Source organism: Lolium rigidum, chromosome 5, assembly GCF_022539505.1.
Source record: "Lolium rigidum isolate FL_2022 chromosome 5, APGP_CSIRO_Lrig_0.1, whole genome shotgun sequence".
Classification (NCBI taxonomy): Eukaryota; Viridiplantae; Streptophyta; class Magnoliopsida; order Poales; family Poaceae; genus Lolium; species Lolium rigidum.
In genome coordinates, this window is record NC_061512.1 from 182960415 (window position 1) to 182980971 (window position 20557).

Here is a 20557-nt window from a genome sequence, read left to right on the forward strand (position 1 = left end):
TCGTGGCTCTCGGTGTCGGGGTATTCGCGACGAAGGCTTTAAGTAGGCGGAAGGGCAGGTCGGGGGCGTCACGGGGCCCCACACACTAGGGCCGCGCGGGCCCCCTCTAGGCCGCGCCGCCCTAGTGTGGCGTCGCCTCGTGGCCCCACTTCATATCTCCCTCGGTCTTCTGGAAGCTTCGTGGAAAAATAAGGCCCTGTGCGTTGATTTCATCCAATTCCGAGAATATTTCCTTACTAGGATTTCTGAAACCAAAACAGCAGAAAACAACAACTGGCTCTTCGGCATCTCGTCAATAGGTTAGTGCCGGAAAATGCATAATAATGACATATAATGTGTATAAAACATGTGGGTATCATCATAAAAGTAGCATGGAACATAAGAAATTATAGATACGTTTGGGCGTATCAAGCATCCCCAAGCTTAGTTCCTACTCGCCCTCGAGTAGGTAAACGATAACAAAGATAATTTCTGAAGTGACATGCTATCATAATATTGATCATACTATTGTAAAGCATATGAGATGAATGCAGCGATTCGAAGCAATGATGACGATAATGAGTAAACAAATGAATCATATAGCAAAGACTTTTCATGAATAATACTTTCAAGACAAGCATCAATAAGACTTGCATAAGAGTTACTCATAAAGCATTAAACTCTTAGTAGAAAGCTTTGAAGCAACACAAAGGAAGATATAAGTTTAAGCGGTTGCTTTCAACTTCAACATGTATATCTCATGGATAATTGTCAACACAAAGTAATATAACAAGTGCAATAAGTAAACATGTAAGAATCAATGCACACAGTTGATACAAGTGTTTGCTTCTTAGATAGAAAGAATAGGTGAGTTGGCTCAACAATAAAGTAGAAGAATGGCCCTTCGCAGAGGGAAGCATGGATTACTATTTTTGTGCTAGAGCTTTTCATTTTGAAAACATAGAAACAATTTTTTCAACGGTAGTAATAAAGCATATGTGTTATGTATAAGACATCCTATAAGTTGCAAGCCTCATGCATAGTATACCAATAGTGCTCGCACCTTGTCCTCATTAGCTTGGATTAACATGGATTATCATTGCATAGCATATGTTTCAACCAAGTGTCACAAAGGGGTACATCTATGCCGCCTGTACAAAGGTCTAAGGAGAAAGTTCGCATTGGATTTCTCGCTTTTGATTATTCTCAACTTAGACATCCATACCGGGACAACATAGACAACGAGATAATGGACTCCTCTTTAATGCATAAGCATTCAACAACGAGATAATATTCTCATAAGAGATTGAGGATTGATTGTCCAAAGCTGAAACTTCCACCATGAATCATGGCTTTAGTTAGCGGTCCAATGTTCTTCTCTAACAATATGCATACTCAAACCATTTGATCATGAAAATCGCCCTACTTCGAGACAAGACGAACATGCATAGCAACTCACATGATATTCAACAAAGGTAAAAGTTGATGGCGTCCCCAGAAACATGGTTACCGCTCAACAAGCAACTTATTAAGAAATAAGACACATAAGTACATATTCTTCACCACAATAGTTTTTAGGGATTTCTAGTTTCGTGCCCCTGGTTCATTAGTTGTACTCAGTTTTCCCCAGTCCCTTAGTTTTTCCTCAGTTTTCCCCTCCTCTAGTTTGAAACACGCACAAGTGCTGGAACGGCCGGTAGCCGTCAAGTCAGAGGCCTTGACCGTTAGTCCGACCGGGTGGGGCCGCACAGGGCAGCTCCTCCCCGACCGTCTCGTGCCGACGGGTAGGGTCGGGAGACACGTCGGAGCAGCCATCCATCTATCGTTGACGTGTGGGCCGTTTTATTTCATGATTTTATACGCGGTGCTGCCAATGACAAATGGGGCCGCTCTATGGGCTGCCGCAGCCAATGACCGGTGGGAATCGTATATTTTTCGATAAAAGACATATATTGCCGCTCCGTGAGGCTGCCGCGACCAATGACCAGTGGGGTCGTCTATTTATTTAGGGAAACTCATATATTGCCGCTCTGTGGGGCCTCCGCAACCAATGACCAGATGGGGTCGTCTATTTTTCAGGAAAAGACATATATTGCCGCTTCTGTAGGGCTGCCGCAGCCAATGACCGATTGGGGTCGTCTATTTATTTAGAGAAACTCATATATTGCCGCTCCGTGGGGCCTCCGTGACCAATGACCGGTGAGGTCGTCTATTTTTCAGGAAAAGACATATATTGCCGCTCCGTAGGGCTGCCGCAGCCAATGACCAGTGGGGTCGTCTATTTATTTAGAGAAACTCATATATTGCTGCTCTGTGGGGCCTCCGCAGCCAATGACCGGTGAGGTCGTCTATTTTTCAGGAAAAGACATATATTGCCGCTCCGTGGAGCTGCCGCAGCCAATGACCGAGTGGGGTCGTCTATTTATTTAGAGAGAAAAATCATATCTTGCCGCTCCGATATATGTCTTTAGAGAATATCATAGAGAGAAGCAACAAGTTCGCTAATTAATTATTCTTAAGCTAGACCGGAGAACCGCCGGCAGCTCGTTCCCCACCGTCGGACGGAGCAGCCATCGCCGGCGGCGCGCCGGCGCCTCGCCGCGCCGCCGGCTCGTCTCCGGCGGCGTCGGACGAACCGCGGCGCTGCACGTCCAACCACGGCTCCGGCGCACTTGTTTCGTCCGCACGCATTGTACCCACCGCAGGAAAGTCCGCCGCAAGCGCATCCGCCGCCCACGACGACCGGGATTTGTTCCGCGCACCAATTGGTAGACCTCCGCTTCGCCTCCCCCGCCCCTAATCGATTCGGTTCCTGTAATTTATTGGAGTTTGCAGTGTACGAAATAGTCCTCAATGTCTCGTCGTAGCGGGTACACCGGCGAGGGTGGGGATTCGATCATGTCGTGGCCACGTTCTACTTCTCCCTACCTCGTCGGAAGTGCGGTATATAGCTTCAGCCTCTGCGTACTACCGTTGAATTTGAAGTTCCGCCATGGCCTCGTTGGGGTGATTTCGGCTTGTTCTTTTTTCCATTATTGTTACAGTTAGCCGAGCAAGCCGATGATCCATGGTACATTGCATACCAAGATGAATCAACCCGATGGGTGTAGCCGGAGGATGGATTTGGAGGAGAAGGTGGCCAATTTAGGTGATGAATTGGCCCGTAAAAACCTGATGATATTCGAGCTGAAGCGTATTGTGGAGGAAGAAAAGAAGAATTCGGAGCTTATTCGCAAGGAGAAGTTGAGAGTTGAGACAGATCTTGCCGTATTTGATCAAGTGGTAGAAAATCTAGAACATGAACTTAAAGTGATGGGAGAGGAGAAAAGTAGATTCATCCGTGCAGTTTTATTAGGTGTCATCCCTGTCCCAGTGGTTATGTGGTTCTGCGTAGACGATTTAGTATAGAATTGTTATTCGATAGATGGCTCTAACCATCTGTATTTTGTTGTGGCTCTAAGCACTTGTATTTCGGTGTACAATTTCCTACTTGTGCTAAGTAATGTGCACGATAATTTTAGCATGCATGAACATTTTATAAAAGTGAAGGGATCCCAAAAGTGAAAGCATGTACCAGCCCTCCGGATCAAATACATATCAATATCTTCCCAATCAAGTTGGGATAGAATTCAAATCATACATACGGATGTACATGGACACATCAAGAACGTGAAGAAGCTTTTTTGAGACGGAGGTAGTAGTTCGAACAATTTTATCCCATTTGGAAATTGAAAAATACAAATTTATAATAATTTATCCCAATTTGCGGCGTCGAACACGGTCGCGCAGCGATGGGCAAGAAAGGCCGGGACGACGGCGAGCTGAGGGGTGGTCATCTGCGCCATCAAACGTTGAAGCGATGTTATCGGCGATGGCTTCAATGTTCGTGGCATCGATGACCGATGTCGGAACCGCCGCTGTCTTGGTGTACTTCATCGCCGACGGATCTGCGGAGGGCTCGGATCGGCGGCTTTGCAGCGCGGTTGTAGACGATGGCTTCAATCGTCTTGGCATCGATTCGCACTCTCGGCACCGGAAGTGAGACATCAACAGGCTCCGACATTGAAGGCCGGGTCTGCGCCGTCGAAGCGATGTTGTAGGCGATGGCTTCAATGTTCGTGGCATCGATGACCACCGTGTCGGCACGGCCGCCGTCTTGGTGTTCTTCATCATTCAACAGATCTGAGAATAGAATCGAAAGTGAGACGAGAGAGACATTTCAACTATTTCGACGTGTTAGATCCTCACCGGCACTCTTAGATCCACGCGCGCACGCACGGTTAGATGCACGCCGCCCGCACGCACGGTTAGATCCGCGCCGCCGCACGCCGACGCACGCACGGTTGGATCCGCGCCGCCGCCCGCCGCCGCACGCACGGTTAGATCCGCGCCGCCGCACGCCGCCGCACGCACGGTTAGATCCGCGCCGCCGCACGCCGCCGCACGCACCGGTTAGATCCGCGCCGCCGCGACCGCCGTAGTAAGAGAGGAAATACGAGAGAGGAGGATGCGACTGGAATATGCGACTGCCAGGGTTGGTAGGTATGTGCTCTGCTCTTGTCTCTGTATGCGTCCATCGTGGTAGAGAGAGATACAGGCCGTTTGATCATAAATGATCGAACGGTGCAAGCGTTCGTTGAGCTTTCATCCAACCAAGATCCGTGTGACATACATCTCGACCAATCAGAGATCAGCCAGTGAGTACAAGTTAGGAAAACTGAGTAGAACTAAGAGGGGGAAAAGTGAGGAAATGTTTATCGGAAGGGCAAAACTGAGTATGACCGAGTAAAACAAGTGGGCCCGGAGAGGAAAGCTCGAGTAACACTAAGTAAAACAGGGGCACCCAAATAATAAACGGACTAAGGGAAATTGAAGCTTTTGGCATAAAAATTGTAAAATTGTGTTATTTGAACAATATATTACATTTTGGCCGACTAGATATTGTTTGCAACTCAAAGATACACAAGTGTGACGAATTTGGACTCATTTGGACAAAGTTTGTAAGCATAGTGGGTATTTGGGAGGTGTATTGAGCGTAAAGCCCCGCTTCTTCATATCTAGTAGCTCATGGACTAGGAAGTGGTTTTGAAGCTTTTGGCATAAAAACTTCATATCTCTATATTTCCTTTTCCATTATTATTTCTCTAGGTTGTAGGTAACATAACAAGGCTCCATGGGAAGGTTCCACCATGTTTTGAATTATTTTGAATTGAACCCTAAAACCCTAAAACCCTAAAACCCTAAAACCCTAAACCCTAAACCCTAGAGAAAATGATAAATGTGGCTTAAATGTGGCATACAAATTGTTCATACAAATTCAAATTGTTGAACACAAAGGCATCCCCAATACAAATTGTTCATACAAATTCAAATTGTTCATACAAATTCAAATTGTTCAACACAAAGGCATCCCCAACACAAGGGGAACCCCAATACAAATTGTTCAACACAAAGGGATCCCCAATACAAAGGGAACCCCAATACAAATTGTTCATACAAATTCAAATTGTTCATAGAAATTCAAATTGTTCAACACAAAGGCATCCTCAATACAAAGGGAACCCCAATACAAATTGTTCAACACAAAGGGATCGCCAATACAAAGGGAACCCCAATACAAATTGTTCATACAAATTCAAATTAGTTGTTCGTAATAAAATCTTTCTCTTGCTCCCGGTGTGACTCGCTGGGCCACCACCTTACTCCGGGTAACCCTACCGGGGATATTACCAGTTTCTACCTTCCTTTTGCCCTCTTTCTTGTTCTTCTTCTTCCGCAAAGCTTGTGCTTTTTCTTCGCCATGTACTCTTCGAAGTTAGCTTCTATCATGGCCTTACTACTTTCGAGGCATTCTCGACTATCACCGTTCCCTCTCCTCTAGACTCATCGGTTGAAGCCATTCTACATCCATATGTTCCCTCTCGCTCTCGATCCATCGGTTCAAGCAGCCTCTACATCCATCTCGCTCCCTCCGCTCTCGATCCATCGGTTCAATCTCCTCATGTTGAATTGCTGCTTCAATCTCCTCATGTTGAGCTCGCCGCTTCAATCTCCTCTCGCATTTCTTCGCTTCAATCACCTCATGTTGAACTGCTGCTTCAATCTCAAGTTGAATTGCTGATTCATTCTCCTCTGCATTTTCTGCTCCCGCCTGATATTCCATTCCAAAAGCTGGGTCAACTCCATTTTTACAAAGCCTAGCAATGTGTCCAGGGATTCCACAACGTTTGCACTTACGTTTTCGAATCGGTGCACCACCCTCTGCACTAGCTCTGATCCTATTCTTCCTCGGCCTACCTGCCGGTCTAGTCAATCCTGGAGAGTACAGTTTGAAGCCTGGATCGACTTTCATCCATTGGTCTTTTCCCAACAAGGTAGGAACATTCATAGCATATGCAGCCCTAAATTTGGCAACAGAGAAATACTCGACACATACTTGATCAACTTCACCATCTTCACCCCCTATAACACTCATGAAAAACAATGCGTGTATGCAGGGTATCCCACGGATCTGCCATCCCCTACAATGGCATGTCCTATCAACCAAACTCACTCGGATACCTCCATCGCTCGTTTTTACCGTCGGTGTAGGTTACCTCAGCCTCCATTCCTTTTCGACGCATTGCATCCTCAATTGTTTTGCCCTCTCATGCAAAGACTTAATCAAAGATGGGAGCATGAGATGGCCAACATAATTTGTGGATGCAATTCTTTGACGCGAATCGATCTTTATCATGATCATCACGCCTAATCTTATCAAATATTTGCCACGACATAAGCCCTTTCAATGACTTGACCTTTGAATTGAAACTCTCCGCAAGGTTACTTGTTACATAGTCTACCTTGCAAATTTCATTGAATTGGCTTCTTGACCACACCCTACCATGATGTTCATCCAAGTACTCCTTCACCCCAGGTTTTTGTTTATACAACACATCCAAGTGAAACAGATGCTTCCTAGAGCTGCATGTGTATGAAGCTGGCCATAGGTTGTCGATAAAAACTTTACCCTTGAATTTCTTTGTAAAATTCGTACCAAGTGTCGCATACATTCCCTATGCTCCACTCCGAGGAATACTGCTTCTACCGTGAGTCTCCAAACCTTTGCAAGCGTCCGTGTGGATAACAAGTCCCGGTGGATGACCTATAAGATCGCGCAAATTCTGCGGAAACCAAGTCCAACTTTCCCGTGACTCAACCTCCAAAACCCCATAAGCAACAGGGAACATCCAATTATGTCCATCAACTGCAGATAGCAGCAACTAGCTGTCCTTTAAACCTGCCATGAAGAGCTGATGCATCCCCGGCCAAATAAGGCACCGCAACCGTCCAAAAGCCTTTCCAGCAAGCTTTGAAACAAACAAAAGCCCTTCTGAAACATTCCTTGTGCATTACCTTCCCGCTTTTCAATTTGTAGGGAACTGTATGCTTGTCTATCGCTACAACAATGCCTGGACTAGCCATCCCCACTTCAGCTTTGAAAGTGTAAAGCAACTGAAAGCTTTCATTCCATGGACCATTGATCTTGTCAAGAGCCATTTCCTTTGCATAGAACATCCTCATGTAAGGTACTTCCATTTTATACTTCTCAACCACCTTTTTTACGAGTGCTTGTTGGACCAAGTGAAGGATCTTCTCTCAGCCAATCTAGGATTATATCTGCCAACCACCTAGTCTTCGCTAGCTTTGTTTTCAGCTCTGGCTCTCCCCCTAGAGGTGGACACCTATGGATCTCCTTATTCTTCTTTATCTGAAACATAATGATAAGGGATGTCAGTAATAGATAACAAATTTTACACCGTGATCTAAATACACAACTGGTTGGCGTATTACCTGAACCAAGCTGCTTCTGCGCATTGTGGATGCATGCAGCCTAAACCTACACCTTGGGTATGGGCATTTAATTGTGAACCTACCGGCTCACTTTTAACAACCTCAAAATTATTCTTAGTGAGAATGTGATATGTAGTAATTGCATTACGGCAGTCCATCATCGTTTGAAACACGGTGCCTTCTACAAGTTGGGGATCCTCCCTGTTCCACTCAATTGTTGGCAAGTCTTCACCTTCGTAATCGGCTAAAACGAGGCTGTCATCATTCTCATTCTTCTCTTCATCATCAGTGTCATCAAATCTGGCACCAAAAGCAATATCTTCCATGTATTGATCCTCCATTGCCTGCTTACTGCATCGATCTACCAATTCAGGAAACATCAACTCATCCTCATCATCTTGAGGAGACTGATCCTCAATGTCTGCATCGTCCTCCACATCGACCGTACGAACGATCTGGCTACCACTAGCACTGGGGACAGATGGTGCTGCTGTGGACCTACAAGGAGCGCCGCGGCGCACACTGTTAGAAGAGGCAGCAGCAGTAGAGAGACATGATGCCCGACCACCTGATGATGCCCCAGCACCAGAGAGAGATGATGCCTGGCCCCTGTCCACATGGACACGAATTTTACCGAAACGGCAAGAAGCATTCAAAGCAAAAAGAATTCCCAGATCATCGTCGGAAATTAGTGGAACCAATCTTCGCTCCGTGCTGTTGAAATATTCGAAATGAACTGCATCGCGAGGGCTCCAGGAGTACTTATCGATGATGTTAGCTTTCAAATCCCTCAACGAGATGGTGGTTGCAATCACCGCAGGGAAGTAAAACCCATTCATTTGGCATTTAGAATCACGCGTAAAGCTAGAATCCAGCCTAACCACCAGCCGAAAAGCTAGCGCTGGATCAATCCTATTCGAAAAGCAACGCAGTTAGTTGAGCAACAACGATTGGCGCTAAAAACTGCCTACTGTTAATTCACATAGGCAGACGATGCTTACCCAGATGGAATCCATGCGTTAGATCCCTCCGATTCCCAATCTTCTCCGCGGCTGACGGGAAGAGGCGGTACACCAGACGGATATACAAACTCTACCGCGACAGGGGTAGATCTAGATCGGGTGGAGGCGGATCCCTCTCCGCCTCCCGGGGGTGGTGGTGGGGGCGGGGGCGGCTCGGCGGCGGACGACGCCATAAGGTAGGAGGGCAGGACGGCGTGGCGGCGGAGGGCGGTGTGTGAGCTCCTCCGAGTATCGGGCGGAGTGGAAAGCTTTGGGTGAGCTCCTCGAGTCAACAGTCAACATAGTTCGAAAGAAACGGTCAATTCAACACCAACGCGGCTCCCTAGCCGTCACCGGTAGCGGTGAAGGCCTCCGACCGGACGGCAACCCTCCCGTCTGAGCGTCTGCGACGGGTTTCAAACTAGAGGGAGGGGAAAACTGAGGAAAAACTAAGGGGCTGGGGAAAACTGAGTACAACTAACGAACCAGGGGCACGAAAATAGAAATCCCTAGTTTTTAAGGCTATTTTCCCATGAGCTATATATTGCAAAGACAAAGGATGGAATTTTTTAAAGGTAGCACTCAAGTAATTTACTTTGGAATGGCAGATAAATACCATGTGGTAGGTAGGTAGGTATGGTGGACACAAATGGCATGGTTATTGGCTCAAGGATTTGGATGCACGAGAAGAATTCCTCTCAATACAAGGCTAGGCTAGCAAGGTTGTTTGAAGCAAACTCAAGTATAAAACGGTGCAGCAAAGCTCACATATGAACATATTGTAAGTATTATAAGACTTTACATTGTCTCCTTGTTGTTCAAACACCTCAACCAGAAAATATCTAGACTCTAGAGATCAATCATGCAAACCAAATTTTAACAAGCTCTATGTAGTTCTTCATTAATGGGTACAAGGTACATGATGCAAGAGCTTAAACATGATCTATATGAGCACAAGAATTGCCAAGTATTAAATTATTCAAGACATTATACCATTTACCACTTGCGGCATTTTCCGTTTCCAACCATATAACAATGAATGAAGTAGTTCAACCTTCGCAATGAATATTAAAGATAAAGCTAAGAACTTATGTGTTCATACGAAACAGCGGAGCGTGTCTCTCTCCCAAACAAAGAATGCTAGGATCCGATTTTATTCAAACTAAAACAAAAACGAAAACAAAAACAAACAGACGCTCCAAGTAAAGCACATAAGATGTGACGGAATAAAAATATAGTTTCACCAGACGTGACCTGATAAGTTGTCGATGAAGAAGGGATGCCTTGGGCATCCCCAAGCTTAGATGCTTGAGTATTCTTAAAATATGCAGGGATGAACCACGGGGGAATCCCCAAGCTTAGACTTTTCACTCCTTTTGATCATATTGTATCATCCTCCTCTCTTGACCCTTGAAAACTTCCTCCACACCAAACTCAAAACAATCTCATTAGAGGGTCAGTGCATAATTCATATATTAAGAGGTGACATAATAATTCTTAACACTTCTGGACATTGCACAAAGCTACTGAAAGTTAATTGAACAAAAAAATCCATCAAACATAGCAAAACAGGCAATGCGAAATAAAAGGCAGAATCTGTCAAAACAGAACAGTCCGTAAAGACGAATTTTTTAGAGGCACCATACTTGCTCAGATGAAAATGCCCAAATTGAATGAAAGTTGCGTACATATCTGAGGATCACGCACATAAATTGGCAGATTTTTATAAATTTTCTACAGCAGGGGCGGCTCAATTTCGTGACAGCAAGAAATCTGTTCCTCGCGCGAGTAAGCCAAATCTAGTATTGACTTTACTATCAAAGACTTTACTTGGCACAACAATGCAATAAAATGAAGATAAGGAGAGGTTGCTACAGTAGTAACAACTTCCAAGACTCAAATATAAAACAAAGTGCAGAAGTAAAATAATGAGTTGTCTCCCATAAGCGCTTTTCTTTGACGCCTTTCAGCTAGGCGCAGAAAGTGTGAATCAAGTATTATCAAGAGTTGAAGCATCAACATCAATAGGTATCTTAGATACTCCCTCATCCATAGTGGTGCTAAGGGATTTGTCAATTTTAGGCCTATAATAGCTTTTTGGCTTAGGCACTTTAGAGGCATACATGAATTTTTGCTCCTTACCCACATAAGCTTTCTCCTTAAACTTAAGAGAAGAAAATTTGAACCCAAGGTTCCCATAGCTTCTTCAAGTTCACTAATCCTATGGGTTCGATTATCATGAGTAGCACAAGTTTCTAAAACGGCAATTCTCTCATTGATTCCACTTAGAGTTTTATCAAGTTTATCAGTGTTATTGAGTAATATTCCCGATTTAGTCTCAACGCTTGGAAATTTTTTCTCTATGACCTCCAATTTTTTCATGAAATCTTCAAGAGAGACTTCAATTTTAGCTTCATTAATAGGTGGTATTCCAACAAGACTCTCAATAATGCAACTAGCTTCTAAAGCAGGAGTGCCTAGGAAATTACCTCCCGCAAGAGTATCAAGAACATACCTATTCCAACTAGAGATACCAACATAAAAATTCCTAAGTAGTATAATAGTGGAGTGTTTCTTAATGCACCTATGATGAGCATCGCTAATTCTATACCAAGCATCTTTAAAACTTTCTCCCCCTTGTTGCTTAAACGAACGAACTTCAACTTCAGGATTACTCATTTTTAGCAGTAGTAAATAAAGCAAACTAAATAAAGTAAATGCAAGTAACTAATTTTTTTGTGTTTTCAATATAGAGAACAAGACAGTAAATAAAGTAAAACTAGCAACTAATTTTTTTGTGTTTTTGATATAAAGAGCAAACAAAGCAGTAAATAAAGTAAAGTAAAGCAAGACAAAAATAAAGTAAAGAGATTGGATGTGGGAGACTCCCCTTGCAGCGTGTCTTGATCTCCCCGGCAACGGCGCCAGAAATTTAGCTTGATACGCGCAAAGCACACGCCCGTTGGGAACCCCAAGTGGAAGGTGTGATGCGTATAGCAGCAAGTTTCTCTCAGTAAGAAACCAAGGTTTATCGAACCAGTAGGAGTCAAGGATCACGTGAAGGTCGTTGGTGACGGAGTGTAGTGCGGCGCAACACCAGCGATTCCGGCGCCAACGTGGAACCTGCACAACACAATCAAAGTACTTTGCCCCAACGTAACGAGTGAGGTTGTCAATCTCACCGGCTTGCCGTAAACAAAGGATTAAACGTATTGTGTGGAAGATGATGATTGTTTGCGAAGAACGGTGAAGAACAATTGCGAGTAGATTGTATTTCGGATGTAAAGAATTGGACCGGGGTCCACAGTTCACTAGTGGTGTCTCTCCCATAAGATAAACAGATGTTGGGTGAACGAATTACAGTTGGGCAATTGACAAATAAAGAAGGCATAACAATGCACATACATATATCATGATGAGTACTATGAGATTTAATCGGGGCATTACGACAAAGTACATAGACCGCTATCCGACATGCATCTATGCCTAAAAAGTCCACCTTCGAGGTTATCATCCGAACCCCTTCCGGTATTAAGTTGCAAACAACGAGACAATTGCATTAAGTATGGTGCGTAATGTAATCAACACAAATATCCTTAGACAAAGCATCGATGTTTTATCCCTAGTGGCAACGAGCACATCCACAACCTTAGAGGTTCTTTGTCACTCCCAGATTCAATGGAGGCATGAACCCACTATCGAGCATAAATACTCCCTCTTGGAGTCACAAGTATCAACTTGGCCAGAGCCTCTACTAGCAACGGAGAGCATGCAAGAACATAAACAACATATATGATAGATTGATAATCAACTTGACATAGTATTCAATATTCATCGGATCCCAACAAACACAACATGTAGGATTACAAATAGATGATCTTGATCATGATAGGCAGCTCACAAGATCTAACATGATAGCACAATGAGGAGAAGACAACCATCTAGCTACTGCTATGGACCCATAGTCCAGGTGTGGACTACTCACACATCGATCCGGAGGCGATCATGGCGATGAAGAGACCTCCGGGAGATGATTCCCCTCTCCGGTAGGGTGCCGGAGGCGATCTCCTGAATCCTCCGAGATGGGATTGGCGGCGGCGGCGTCTCTGGAAGGTTTTACGTATCGTGGCTCTCGGTACTGGGGTATTCGCGATGAAGGCTTTAAGTAGGCGGAAGGGCAGGTCAGGGGGCGTCACGGGGGCCCCACACGCTAGGGCTGCGCGGGCCCCGTGGCCCCACTTCGTATCTCCTCCGGCTTCTGGAAGCTTCGTGGAAAAATAAGCCCCTGGGGGTTGATTTCGTCCAATTCCGAGAATATTTCCTTACTAGGATTTCTGAAACCAAAAACAGCAGAAAACAGACAAGCTGGCTCTTCGGCATCTCGTCAATAGGTTAGTGCCGGAAAATGCATAATAATGACATATAATGTGTATAAAACATGTGAGTATCATCATAAAAGTAGCATGGAACATAAAAAATTATAGATACGTTTGGGACGTATCACCCACCTACCATGTCGCGATACTCAGTAGCCTCCTCAGCAGAGAGAACATCGCCATCAGTACTGCATAGACGCTCAGAAGACAACATAGGAGTGGTATCAGGACTGCACGTGCAAGGATCTCAAAGGCATACTTGCACCATTGAAGAATAAGACTGCCAGACAAGGGTGAATACACCTCGATCTCTAGAAATTAGTGTAGTGTGCCAAGATCTTTAGTAGATAACTCAACGTGAAGCTTAGAAATTAACCTGTAAATAGCAAGATCGTTCGATCTAATAACAGTGATATCATCGACATAGATCAACAAGTAGATAATGGATCTCTAAAGGATAAATAGTGATGTATAAACAGCTAACGGCGAGAAACCCGAGGAACGAAGCACAATATTGAGGTTGGCATGCCAAGCACAAGGAGCCTATTTAAGTCCATAGAGAAACTTGGAGACTTGACAATAATGATCGGGCTTGTTCACGATTAGTGAAACCAGGGGTTGTCCCATATTCACCTTCTCATCAAGCAAGCCATTGAGAAAGGCATTCTCGGTATCAAGATGATGTAGATGCCACCCACGGGAGAGAGACAAAGACATTAGTAGTCGTACAGTCGCGAGCATAACTACATGGCTAAATGTTTCCTCACCATCCAGACCATATTGCTGCTTAAAACCGTTGGCAACTAGACACGCCTTATATTGCTCAAAGGATCCATGAACATGAAGCTTGACCTTAAAGATCTAGCGAGAGTCAACCAGATTAACACCAGGAACGGGAGGCACAAGTGTCTAAGTAGCATTATCCTTCAATGGTGAGAATGTTGTCTGCATGGCGGTGCACCAATGCGGAATATTGAGTGCTTCTCGGTAATCGTGAGTCTCATATATATCTTTGGATGATGCAAACGCTATCAGTACCATGTTCTAGGCAATAGTACCGCCAATGCGCACTTTTGGTTGTGAAATACCTCATCGCAGTCGCCTAACTTGACTGGGCGGTAAAGTACAAACATGTCGGCATACTTAGCGATCATGTTCTTTGTGCCCATAAGGTCCTGCGAATGCTGGAGATTCATGGTGTTGCAAGGTCTAGGAGGAACTTCTTGCAAACAACCAAGTCTATTGATGTTGTCCATATGAAGGTTGATGCGATTTCCAAACCTTTTCCCTTGAGGTCTTATGCATCCAAGGGATTGGCGATACATAATAACCATATGTTGTGGATTGTGGTATTCCTCCGTGATATGCGTATAGCATCCACCCATCGCAAACCTTAGTTTGTAAAAATTATGCTCTGTGATGTCCTTCCCACGGTCTGAGTTTCATGCCTTTTTGTTCTTGTTGCGCTTTTGCTTAACATTGAAGTTTGATAGTCTTCCTTTGAAGGCACCATCAAACATATGTCTATTCACGCCATTCATATGAACTTCAGGCAAGGGTGGAGAACCAACTGGATGTTGAGAGTCATCGAGTAGCTCATCATTCTTTTCAACCTGAAGTTGCATATGAATGAGTTCATAATAGACTTGGTAGTCATGAGCATGGGACTTCTTTTGGAGGACCCATTCAGATGGGAGCATACTAGAAAAAGTTGTACCTATCTTCTCCACATCATTAGGTTCCGCAAAAGCGCGGTGTGGAACTTATCTTATGAACCTCATGATTTTACTCCACAATGAACATGAAGCCATGGATTCGGAGATGTGTCCAATCATAGAGTGCTTCAGGAAGAAAAACTATCTTATGTTGTTTATACCTCGTTTTGAGGGCCTAAAACAAGTTACTAGAGGATTCCTCCTCCAAGTACCCGGACTTGAGGTCTAGATGTATGGTACCTTATGATGTACAAGGCAACATACTTTTGCTCTTCCGCCAGCGGCGTGCCTCTGGTCGAAGGTGAATCCCGTGGGGCCTGGATTAGACGCACAATCCACGGGACGCAAGAGCGATCTTGATGTCCATGGCCTAGGTAGGGTAGTTATGGGCATCAAGGTGGAGTGTATCGAGGGTAGTAACCAGAGATAATCAATTTGCGGTAAATCATAAACTATGATAGTTATGTTGTAGTGAACGACGTAAAATTAATAATATTTTCAAGAAGTGGCCTTGAAATCATTAATGTGAACTTCAAATTGTTAAGTATTACACGAGGTTGTAGATACTCCCCTAAAAGAAAATTTTGGGATCCATCTCTAGGCACTTGAGAGTATTATCTAATGAAATCAGCAGATACCCAAAGTCTAGTGCCTTATGTCATAACTTAATAAAATGCATGGGAGATTGCTTTATGAAGTAATCATGGTAGTGGAGATAATCTGCAATACAGTAGATCCACACACTGCCTTTGATACCAAAACACTAATTTGAAGAAGTCACTTTTAATTTTGCATATCAATTTGTGCTTGTATTTAGCCAAGTGGCTCAATTAAGACGATAAATTGATTCTTATTTGCAAGAAATTGAAAACCTCAATTGCAAATAGACGTAATTAATCTCGATATGTAAGGAACATGGAAATGTATTACATAGACATGTTATAGAATACATTATACTCTGCATAAATATATTACTAAAATGGGTGTACTAAATTAACAGCTCTAACACATGAATTAATGTACTACTAAAACTGGTGTTGTTAGGAGGCTGGTTTGCTAAAAATCAGAAATGTATAAACATATTCTAATTTAGCAGGAGAAGGGTGGCTCAACCACATACACATGGGCCATGTTTAGTAGCCCACCTACAACTAGCCTTGACGTGTATGACAGGATAAGAGAGCGAGCAAATATTTCACCGCACACCGTTGGAATGTGCGACCCCGTTGGAAAGCCCCACCGTCGTTGGGCTCCATGAGCCGGCGGAAAGGCCACTGCCCCTTGATGGAGGGCTGCCCAGCGGGATGCCAGGGTCCAGGAGGCAGCGTTTGTGCACCCCCGCACGGTGAAGGTGGTAGGGGCATGGGTGTCAGAGATGGGAGTCATGGTACGGCACCGTCATCATCGACGACCGAGCGGTCGGAGGAGCGGCCAATGCCGAAGATGAAGGGGGAAGTGGAGGCAGGCGTCGGCGAAGGGACGGGATGCAGGGAGGCACCAGCATCGACAACCACGTGGTCGGAGGTGCCACACATACCGGAGCTGAAAACTTCCTCTCCGGTCGTTGCCAGCAGTGGGAGGCGATGCGGATTTCATGGAGGCGTGGCCATGACTAGAGGCATCCGAAGAAGCCACTGAAGCAGCAATCTCGATCTTATTGATGTGACTAGCACACAATTTTCTCTTACAGATTTGCATGTTCTTCCGATTTTCTATCTCGAGAAATCGCTCAGATGTAGATCATGTTGAAAACATGTTAGAAGTAGAATCAAGATAAAAACGAGAGAGATAACAAATGATTCAACTGATGTCTTATCTATACTTGTTAAAACAAAACCCCACTAAGTGCAATTAATATTTGTCTATCTCAACATGCAAGCTATCCACATCACATATTCCCTTAGCCAATCATTTTTCCACCTCATCCCACTAATAGTTTTTATTTATTATCTATCTCTACATGCAAGATATTCATATTATCTATTTTAAACATTAAACTAGCAATCTCAGATTTTATTTTCCGCTCGATTGATAATGTCGCACCCTCATGTTATATCATTATAGTTAAGTGATGTGCAACTTGAACACCGAAATAGTTTGACAACGAAAAGAACTCTTTATGAATTAAACTCAGTGTTAATATGTGCTCTTATATGTAACCACATATGATGTTTTTAAAAACATGTGGTAGTACGAATCGCTACGCTTCGCTTCTTTCTATATGATAATATGCACCGTCGGTTGCTGCGCTCCCTGCGGGTAATAGCAAGAGAGTGAAGAACGAACGATCCTCAAAAAAGTAAGCAGTGAATGAGTCCGATGTGCATGCATTTTTCATGCAAGCCATCAATATCATTTGGTTCTTTAACTTATCTAAATCAATCACGTACACCTTTAGAATATAATGATCTTTAAATTTTCAAATACCTATCCATTTCATGGCTATTAAATTTAGTGTCTCAACTCCTATGGTCAAATAAATATTGCATATTCTATAAACCAAGTTTTATGTGTTTTATTAGATTTCTTAAAGAGATATCCGCTGCAACGCGCGGGGTATTGTTCTAGTTTCATTGATGATCAATGGACGGAACAGACGCGAATAAAGGGCACATCCAAAGTGGATGTGCGAGCGGAAGGTGGACGGTTTGCTAGGCAAACCGACATAGAAAATACAATGGGAGAATTCATCCCTTTAATTATCCTATTTAGTTAAATCCTAACACAATGGAAGAAGCATAGAAATCGTCGACTGTGTCGACGAGCTCTGCTCCAGACACCTAACGGTACGAGGAAAGTGCTCGAACGGAAGTGTGTGACTAGCCTCTGGCGGAGAGGTTTTTTTTTCTTTCGAACCATGCAGGAGAACTAAATGTATAATATATTAGAGAAAGATAAGCCCCGAAGGCTTAGAGTACATAACCAACCAAGAACATAGGGTGAACACCGAGCACGTAAGCTCAAAAATAAAGAAATAAAGACCTCATGTTATCCAAAGTGACCCAAAATGAAAAGGACTCACATTCTAGTTCCTGATATTTTGAGTGATTGGTCGAGAGGGCTTACAAAACACTTGTACTCCCATGATTTCAGCAACCGCAAGGAATCTCAGGTTTCCACGTCGCCCCGTACGTAACTCAAATCCCGTAAAAAGATTTCCGTAAGTGTAGCATTGTTCTATTTTGAGTGATAGTACAAGTTCATTCAAAAAAAGGGGGGATCTCTGCATGCCATTCAAAAAGAGGGGGGATCTCTGCATGCGTTCAATTGCCTCTTTGTTGAATGTTCCTTCAGACTTCAGAGCCTGTTCAGCTTGACGAGCCGTGCTTTAACAAGCTGGACGGCTTTTAATGGGCCGAAATTTGGTTAGTGTGTTCATCGATCACCCCAGTACTTTGGATAACCCGAGAAGGCCTGCAGTACACTCGTGGGAGAGCGCAAAATACTGTCTCACAGCCTGGTCTAGCGCCTATACAGCTTTTCGAGCAGCAGGTTTTTCTATATAGAGAAATCGAACTGCTCAAGGAACATGGAGCTTTAAATGGTGTCAAGTCACTAAGCAGTCGTACTTGATTGTAAGCTCCCACGTACTTGTCACGCGTCGGGCGGCCGACGTACGACCCGAGTTTGTTAGACGTGATCTGGTTAGCCTACACCATCACATGCAGGCATGATGCATGATCTGGCGTATATATGTACGTCAAGACGTACGAACGTCCGGCGCGCGCGCCGGCCCAATGGTATAGTGTGGTGTGCCGGCCGAGTGTTCGTGCTAAGCAGCGAGCTGGTGGTGTGCAGCTGGAATTATTTGTTGGCTTGCGCATGACTGTACGCAACAGTACTAGCTACTCCCTCCGTTCTTTTTTAACTGACTCAAATTTAGTACAAAGTTGTACTAAATCTGAGTCAATTAAAAGAGAACGGAGGGAGTACCTACTTACAGTACAAGACTACAAGTACAGCGATGAGCTTTGGACGAGCACAAAGACCACAAAGCTAAAAGCACAAGTTGAGGTTTCATAGCAGGTTTTTACCGTCTTATTTGGATTTCCATCATCATATATGGCCAAATTCTCAAATTTGCAATCAAGTTCAAGAAATTTGCGCCCCATCTTCTCTTCAAGTATTCGATTCACCCATAGGATTTGGACGGCGATTTTGGCATGGAGTGGCTTCCATGACACTATCCCCATCTCTTGGGCTAACGGTGGAATTTTTTTTTAAAATGGTGGATGAGATTGACCTTCGAAATTGAAGGGGAAAGAAAGCTATGGTCTCCGTGATTATGTTTCTTTCGTGTGAAATTTGGAAGGAGTGAAACCTACAGTATTCCTTCACCAGGCAACCACCACCAACACCATCGTCGCAAATATCAAAGACGAGGCAAGGTCTTGGAGCTCGGCCGGTGCAACAGTTTTGAGCAAAGTGATTTTGGGAAAGTAGGCATTTGTTTCAAGACCTTGAAAGTGTCCAAGGCATATCGTCCTAAAAACTTCTGAACTACTCTTTTTAATTAATGAAAATGTCAAATATATTGCCCCGGTTCGAAACATGATGGCCTTCTTTAAAGCTAAATGCAACAAAAATAAGGAGGCAAAAAAGTCTCACTTCCTAAGTACGTATGCTTCTTTACCAAAATTATAAGCTAACCAGCGCGCTACAACACACTTTCATCCTCACCTTGCCACCCGCTAGGCCCGAGCTACACCCGTAGGGTCGGCGCTACCATCTGCCCACCAGAGACCGCCTCCCGGTGTTTGGACATATTCACACAAGGTGGATGACATGAGTGCCTCATTACCGCCCTCATCGGCATCATGCGGGTTTATTGGCAACCTTTATGCTCCAAGTCTTTTCTACAACTTCTTCATCATAAACAACGGGTATGCTAAGTCGTCGTTTCCCTTTCGTAGTTAGGTGTGACGTTACCAATATATGGATTAGCTTGTGAACCCACATTTGTTTCTGATGGATATGAAAATTAGCATTGTTGGAGGGAATTTGTCTTCATCTTTCCAAAGGAATTCGTCAATGCAATTTAAATAGGGATCTAAAGGTATGTATGCTCGACCTTGCTAGTATCCGATGGTAGAGTTTCAAAGAAATTGTTGGACAGGCCAGTCAAAACCATAGCATTTTCTTCCCAGAATTGAGTTACTGAGGAAATCTTCCGATGGTGTTGTATTCCTGAAAAAAACATAATAAAAGAATAAACAGATAGATTTTTCGTTTAAGATGACGATGTGTGTTATGGTTCCTCCTATGTGTGTCGCTGGAAGAAATCTTCAAACTCTCTATAACCACTTGCATATGCGCGCGATTAACCTGTGTAGCCTTGCTACATTCATCTAGAAACGATGATCAGGGACAGGCGCAGACTCAGCTTGACCTAGCAAGCAAAGCTAGCTAGGTTTGTACTATACATATATTTTTTCGATAAGAGGAATATATTAATATCAAGAGATACCAATTACACCCAACCTTTACAACAACGCAACACCCTAATGGCAGTACGGATGCACATAAACCAAGAAAGAAAAAAGAAAACTATAAGAAATAAAAAGGTCCCGCTACGGTATTTCGGCCTAGACAGCAATAATACAACCACCACTAAGACAACACGTGAACTCCAAACTCTTCAAAAGTGATGCCT